The sequence below is a fragment of the Lolium rigidum genome, chromosome 4, assembly GCF_022539505.1.
Source record: "Lolium rigidum isolate FL_2022 chromosome 4, APGP_CSIRO_Lrig_0.1, whole genome shotgun sequence".
In the NCBI taxonomy this organism is placed as follows: Eukaryota; Viridiplantae; Streptophyta; class Magnoliopsida; order Poales; family Poaceae; genus Lolium; species Lolium rigidum.
The window spans coordinates 268,830,625-268,839,107 of record NC_061511.1 but is presented as its reverse complement, the minus strand read 5'-3'; the positions used below and the strand labels follow the sequence as shown (position 1 = coordinate 268,839,107).

At 42.3% G+C, this 8,483-nt stretch overlaps 1 pseudogene; it reads right to left on the bottom strand.

The window, feature by feature from the left end:
* Positions 1-240: 240 nt before the first annotated feature.
* LOC124650536 lies at positions 241-6,439 on the bottom strand (annotated as a pseudogene).
* Between the last annotated feature and the right edge of the window lie 2,044 nt (positions 6,440-8,483).

The following is an 8,483-nucleotide window of genomic DNA, read 5'->3' as shown; positions in this document are numbered from 1 at the left end:
ATAGCATGTGCAGGTGTAGCCAACTAAAACGTTGTTCACACATTTGGGCAGGTTACAATGCTATATTTTACGTACAAAGTATTTTAATATATGTATATTATGCTTTATTTTATATGTATGTAACAATAAAATTTTGTATTCAAACTCTTGCCTCGAAGATCATGCCACTATTTTAACACACAAACTTTCGTAACTAAATAATTTCAAAACTGATTTTCAACAACTAAAAGGTGACCATTATTTATTAGCAACAGTATGCCGATAACACAGAGAGCTTAGATTTTATTCTCGTGGCTACAAGCCTGGTTTTGCTACATGTGTGCTTTTGGAATTAACAGTAGTTTCTCCTTCCGGCGAACGGTTAGCCCGAACACCTCTGTCATATCAATGTCTTTTCTGTTCAGCCCCGGTGTCGGCTCCCAGTCAAAATGATACATGAGGTTTGCCAACATAAGCTCGACATTGGCGATTCCGAGGTTTATACCAGGGCACATCCTTCGTCCTGCGCCGAACGGCAAGAACTTGAAACCATTCTCCTTGAAGTTAACGTGCACGTCGCTGCCTCCTTCTACAAATCTTTCAGGTCTGAACTCTTCTGCGTCCTCCCAGGAGGTTGGGTCCCTACCAATGGCCCACACATTGATCATAACACGTGTCCCAGCAGAAACCATATATCCATCGATGCTGCAGTCAGCCATGGCAAGGTGCGGAGCAAGAAAAGGCGCTACAGGATGCAGCCGTAGTGACTCCTTTATGACTGCTCTTAGGTACGTCATGTTGTTCATGTTATCTTCACTAAAAATTTCTTGTCCCTGTGGTACGATACTCCTCACTTCGTCTTGTAGCTTCCTCATCAGGTATGGCCTCCTCATGAGCTCAGCCAAGGTGAATTCAAGGGTGTTAGATGATGTATCTATTGCAGCGAAAAATACATCCTGTAGATATAAATTAATTTAGATGATGTAAGATATATTCAAGAAATCAACATATATAATATAGAAAGTGTTATTTGTACTTACTGTCAGTAGAGCTTTCATATGCTCTCTTGTGAGATCATACTCATGCTGAACGGACAATAAAATATCTACGAAGTCGGCATCCTTGTGATCAGACGTTGATTTTTCCTTGCTCAGACGATCATCGATCACCTTAGCCAACAGACTGTCCCATCTATTTCTCAATCTCTCAGCCTTAGCACAAACTGTCCTCTTCAACACTCCTACTCTAGCTAAAGCCGGGAAGTAATCCTCCAAGTTAAATCCTCCGAGCAACTGTGAGCTATCGTTGATGAGGTCCCGTAACAGCTCGGTCCGTCCTTCTTTTAGGAAGAACTTTCCTGACACGATGCGGCAAGCCATGTCATTCGAGAATGAGTTGAGCAGCTCGCTCATATCCACCATACCACCTGCTGTGGCTACCTCGCTAATCTTGGCCATGACCGTGCTCACCTATGACGGAATGCATATTGGAATATTAGACTAGCTTACATATAGGGAACAATTAGCCGAGGATAAAAAGGGAAGTTATTTTCTTTATTTCCTTTGTGAACGCAGTTTAGTTCAACTAATATTTGGCACAGACCAAACTATAAATCTCAGCCCAACTGCAAGAAATGGCGCCAAAGGCCCAAATTATAGATTGTTTTGTTATGTAGTAATGAAGAACACCATTTACTATTTGCACCCATTTTATATGAAGTCAATTTCTTTCAAATTAGCCTAAATAGCATTGAAGTCATTTTCAGCATTGAACTAGATTTTGTGGGTAGTCCAATAATAGAAGTACTAAATTTATTAGGGTATTACACACTTTGAGAAGAAAGCTTAACAATTAATTTGGTTAATAAAGTACTCCCTCCGTTCCTTTCTATAGTGTCTATAGATTTTTGGCATTTGTTTCACAATATAAGGCTGTAGCTTGGCTTTTTTCAATTATCCCCTCCACCAGTCAACTCCCACACGACATGCATGAAAAAAGATCCATACAAAATAGGAAACAATTAATTGAGATTCCTAATGCATGGTCCCAAGGATTGCTTAGATTTAGGAAGCAATATTTTTCTTTTCTTAATTAAATCTGGCTGCACATATATGGAGAGACAACCAGACAGATTTGTGGGATTTGTTATGGTAACTTAGGAAGTTATCGATTTCCCTAATTTTAGTCTGATCTCAAATCGTTCAGCCAGGGGGTTTTGTGTAAAAAATACTCTTACGCTAATTTTCGTGCCAAAAATCTATAGGCACTATAGAAAGGAACGGAGGGAGTATAAGATATATACCAAAAAAATCATTGAAAACTTAATTTGAATATGAACCCAATGGTATAATTTTTTGTAGAATATATCTCATTTTTATTAATCAAATTAATATTTAATTTTTAAAATATGTAATACTCTAATAAATCGGTATGGAGATAGTACCTGAAATATAAACTTGTGGCCTTGTATAAAAGAAACAGAGGGAGTATCTCTCTTCAGGAATAATTAATTAGATGAGTGAATTCCACTTTTTTACCTCCTAAGATTAATTTTGTGCCACTTTTACCCAACTTAACAGAAATTCCTAAAAACTACCTCATTTAGCATACTTTTTTTTCCATTTTTTACCCTTTTATATATTTTGCCCCATCCTTGTTGGTGGGTCCCACTCAAAGTATGGTGTGGTGTGTCCAGTCAACTTCTTGAGCCGAGCCGAGCTGATTTATTCATGGCATCACACCTTAGTTGGGTCGAGCCAGACCAAGTCGTACCAGACGTGCCTCGCTGGTTTAGCCGAACCAACCCACATCACAGTACCAGTCCGCTCACCCTCTAGCATCGCGCAAGAGAGAAAACCGAAGAGAGGCAGGCGACTGGGGTGCTAGTTCACCGCGTGGTCGGTGATCGGGAGCGATCACTGGAGAAATAGGTGGTTCACCGATAGGCTATTCTGTCCCAGGTGTTACCACTATGATTTAGCTGTATATACTCTCCTAATGTAGGGCTCTCTGCTCATGTTATTTTTTTCCCAACGAGAGTGGGTTTAGATTGAATCTAATGGCAGTGATCAATGCTTACAAGATTGAACCTTTTGTGAATTATTATTACAGAGTGTATTGCCATTAGGTTCCATTTTTTATTTCTTAGATCGAGACTAGATCTGAATTGACAATATTGATGCAAACTTCAGAAAGCAAAAGTAGTTCAGTTAACTCTGAACTGTTTCAACGATGGATATACCTGTAGTAACACAGTTTAGATCATAAACATGCGGACCATATATAGGGTGCGTGAACTTTTCTTTGAGTGAAAGCTTTCAATCATTTGTTTCTAGAATAATTAGATGTGTGTTGAAGTTGTACTTGACTACGACATGACTTTTTTAGTTGCAATAGACATAAATTTGTGAATCTGATTTTTGTGTACATTGCAATTATTATGTGTGTAAACTGCAGCCACTAATGGTTGCTAATTTTGAATTATCAGAGATGGCTCCAGCCACTAATATAGAAAAGGGTAAAAAATGGAATAAAGTATGCTAAATGGGGCAGTTTTGAGAAATTTCTGTTAAATTAGGTAAAAAATGGCACAAAATTGATCTTACGGGGTAAAAAGTGGAATTCACTCTAATTAGATTTATACTTTATAAAGTGATGCTCATCAATGCGAATATTGCATGCATCTATAGAAAAAAGGCATGACATGCAACATGTTTAAGTACTACTACTCCGTTCCAGTTCATAGAGCTTGTGCGTATCCCTAGGTTCTCAATACAAAATTTACATAACTAGAAAGTAGAACATCTAAGCTTTCTAATGATATGTATTTTGTAACCTGGAACACGAGAGGTTTTCTTCGTAATTAATCATACTATTTGTTACTACCCCTCATATACAAAGCTATAGTACTCCTAGTTGGTTTAATTTTTTGGTATTTAAAAATTGAGATAGCGACCTTATATACAAAGCTGGAGAGATTAGCCTAGACGAATATGCCAATGGCTCTTAAAACTAGTCATGAATCTTCTTTAATTGATCTATAAACTGTTGACCTTGCTAATTATCCATAATTTGAACTCATATGTACACAGGAGGGCAGCGATCCATACGAATTGGATTACCATGGCCCCGCTATGGTTTCTTAATCGAAAACGGTTGGGAGAAATTTCTTTCCAATCCGTTTCCCCTAGGTTTATTTTTGTGGGATTCGAAACAATACCCTAGAATTTGGAGGGCTTTTTCTAGTATTTTAGACCACATGATAAATTGGGATTTCTAGTAATGGGTCATCCACATTGTGTTGCAGTGGCACCAACTTATTTGACATACCAACTAGTGGGAGCCGCCGGAGATTTGCTACATATTTGATGTTTAATATTATTTCATTTCTAGTTTTGCCTCCATTGTTAAATATTATTTGATCAATTTACCTGCTATATTGTTATTAGAATAAAAAAATTAAAAATATTGGTTTGTTGTAGGAAATTCGTATGAAAATGGTTTAACCAATGGAATTCAGTATATCGTCTTTCAAATGTCACATTTCCTCTTGGTGAAAACATGTTTTCGTTAATCGAGAATAGCTAGAATCATTAGATGTAGAAAGTAGTCTAACGATATAGCGGGGACTGGAAAATTATAGTAGAACTTTTCTCTAGTTTCGGGCTAGATGTAATTAGCATCTTCACGATATTATTATATTTATTTTATGAACAAAAAAAAATACAGTATGGACCTCCTCTATGGTAGCGGCGTGGAAAGACCGTACTCTTTTGATGCTATACCAAAATATTTACCCCTGAAACCTTACAGGCGGGTGCATGCCGGAAGGACGTTCCAGGCATACGCACTACGCGACAGCTATTTGCATCCACCTATCAAAGAAATGGTAGGCTAGCTGATAGCAGGTGTTATTTTTTTAAAAAAAAAGTAACTTTTAAACCACGCGACAAAATTACAATTCGTTTTCACTACTAAAATCCCTCCCTATAACGAGAGCTTCAAAACTAGACCATATTTTCATATGTTTCGACGAATTTTTTTAACAAGCAACTTTAGTGCGCGACAGAGCAACTTTGTTGTGCAGCAAAATAATTTTGGTGTGTGACAAAGCAACTTTTGTGTGCAACACACATGTACACTTTTTGGTACACGAAGACACTACTTTGGTGCCCGATAACAATTTTGGTGTCCATCAGAGCAATTTCAATGTGTGACGAAGCAACTTTGGTGCCCGACGACGCAGTTTTTGAACCCTGCAGAGCCATTTTGGCGCCCGGCCGAGCAATTTTTAGTGTCATGTAGAGTAACTTTGGTACTTGATTGAGCAATTTTAGTGTCCTGCAGAACAACATTAGGAGTTGTTGCTGTGCAGCTGTTGTGAAGTCTACCTTCGTTGTAAATTAAGTGTTTTGGTTGCACACTAAAGTTGCTTTGCAGCATATCAAAGTTGTTTTCCTGCGCAACAAGTTGCTTTGTCACCCATCAAAGTTACTTGTTAAAAAATTCCGTCAAAACATATGAAAATGTGGTCTAATTTCGAAGCTCTCGTCGTTCAGATTCTAGAAGTGAAAACGGATTGTAATTTTGCCGCACGGTTTAAAAATTACAGTTTTTTGAAAACGTAAGTGATATCAGCTAGCCTATCATTTTTTGACAGCTCAACACATCTTTCCGTTTGTGTGAGCACTTTCCATTTTAAGAAGACCTCAGAATGAGCAACAAGCATACACTAGACGCGTCCTTATTTACCGCCCCTGCTCCTAATTTCTCACAACGCTCTGGGACCAATCCATCACCGACAGTCATGCTCATGCTCTCCCTCACTCCCTCCCTCCCCATGCATCGTCTAATGCCCCCCGACGACCTCCATCTCATACTTGTACAAAAAAGCAATACTCCGTAAGAAAATCGTCAAACTCAAAATTACCTCCTCTATGGCAGCTCCGCGGAAAGACTGCACTCTTCTAACGCTCAGCAGGTGGGTGGTCATGAGCTTCTTGGCCTGCCGCCAGTACTCGCCGTAGGGCGCGAAGGCGACGTCGCAGGAGCCGTATAGGATGATGTCGGCGACGACGGAGCGCGGCCGCGACGCAAAGACGCGGTCGTGCGTGCGCAGCACCTCCTCCGCCGCACGCGGCGACGACACGACGAGCGTCGGAACGGCGCCGAGGCGGAGGAGCATCACGTCGGGACCATGCTTCCTGGCGAGGCTGCGGAAGGAGACGTGCGGGCGGGAGCCGACGAGGTGCTGTGCCCGATGACGGGCATAGCCGGCGGCGAGGGCGGGAGGTGGTTTTCTTGTTGCTGCTCCTTTTTCCCTGTCTTCCCCGTGGTAAGGCAGCGATGCGCAAACAGGAGGAAGGAGAGGAGGAGGAGGAACGGAAACCATGCCAGCGGAGGCATCTCTTGGATGAGTTCTTTGAGGAGATCTGCCATGGGAAAGAAATGTCTAGCCCACTCTGCAGGCGAATTATTGTTCCTGTGATCACGAGCTCGATCTGGTGCTTATAAGCTAGACATGCAGGGTAAAACGACAAAGTGGTGGCGAAACGCAGTGATGACCGTAGGTGGTACCGTAGGTGGTACAGCTGCGTCGTAGTACGTAGGTGCCGGCTGGTGCTTGTGCGGTTTATCTATCTGTACCGAAAAATTACTGAAGTTACTGGAGCTTCACATACAACCAACGAGTCTTCCCCACACTCAGACACCATGCCGACGGAGGTGTCTCGTTTCTTCACGGGATCAGCCCAGTACTTTGTGGAGCGTCGGCGAAGTCGTCGTCGTGTCTGGATTGGATTATGTCTATGGTGATTGACGTCAGATTGGAAGCTATCCTCGGAACTCGGAAGCTAGCTGTGGCGAAATTGTTGTGCGGCTGCCAACCAGACGTGGAGGCTCCGGCATCGGTCATGGGAGTCAGAAAAATGAAGCTGCGGCGGCGGCGGCAGAGCTAGACGTGCAGGTTCGATGGAGGCAGGTGCAGGTGCAGGACACGTAGATGGAGTGATGGGTTATTTTAGGCGTGTGTTAATGCATGTTTTGTGCTAATCTTTACTATTAAATGGGAGTTGGTCGTTTGACGCTCAACGCGTTTGATGGTCGTCATTAAAAGAATCCTAACCGTTCAATCCTATCTGATTCACTTGCATCGTTCGATCGTCCCTCAACAATGGTCCACCATCTTTACTATTAAATGGGAGTTGGTCGTTTGACGCTCAACGCGTTTGATGGTCGTCATTAAAAGAATCCTAACCGTTCAATCCTATCTGATTCACTTGCATCGTTCGATCGTCCCTCAACAATGGTCCACCAAGTAAATTAAATTAATCAATTTGGAAAGCTATAGTATCCTGGGTAACACAATTACCATGTCGATAGTTGGAAAGTCTTTACTATCCCCTAAATAGTGGTACAGATCCCCTGTTTGCGCTCCTTCCTCGCTAAACCCGTTCCGGAGATTTGTTGCCAAGTTTGTCCTCATACCTGGCCTTCCTTCGTTGCTCAGCGCACGTTGCTCAGCGCGCCGCCGCTGCAAGCAGACCACTGTTACGCCTAGCGCCGCCGCCACCGCACTGAGGTCCCAGCCGCACTACAACCACCGCGATCATTCACAATGTATTTCGAGACGCCGCCTGACATACCCTTCACTACCGCAGTTGCCCTTGGCCCTGTTAGGCACGCCACATGAAGGGCTGAAGCCTGAAGGAACAGCTGAAACGACTCGAGGACAGAGCCGCCGACACTTCCAAGGCTGATCCCCCGAGCACGACTCCGCCGTCCTCCTTCAAGCCAGGTACGGGGATCCTCCACCCACACAAGGATCTGGCAGGAAGGATCTAGCTCCGGTGACTATATTGGAACATTTTTGATCCATCTCCTCTCCACCTGCAACCGACGCCTACAATCTGGGATTGTTGTTGTGCTCCATTAGCGAAACAATTATGACCCCTCAAACATTCAGGTTCGATGCTCTGTATTCCACTACCGGCCTTAATCCCCTGGATCCCTATCTCGATGATATGCGTGAATGCCAACTGGGATTGTTTCACTCTTTGACGTGTTCAGTACAACACTTGCATATGTTGTCCAAAGTGCAGAACACCAGCATGGAAAGGTATGTTGGTCAAATCTGAAAAGGATGTTTGTATCATCCCTCTCTAAAGTTTTTCTTTCACTCTTAATCTACATTGCCCGCTAATGCAACTGACATGTTTGATTCTACTAGCTTACTTATCCTTTCGAGATGGGCACTTTCGATCATGCAAACAGTGATGGTATTACTAACATGCTGCTTCTTCGGTGATACATATTTGTAGTCTTTCCTAAGGAATGCATATTTCCATGTCTTGGGCTACAACGGTCACTGATGACTTCATTAGCCAGAACAAGTTGGTAAATGCAATGGAAGTTTACACGGTGAAAGTGCATGGAGCCCCCATGTGTGGTTTTGGTAATTAATGACAATCCCTATGGACTAATGTTTGCATTGAGTTATATTTGTA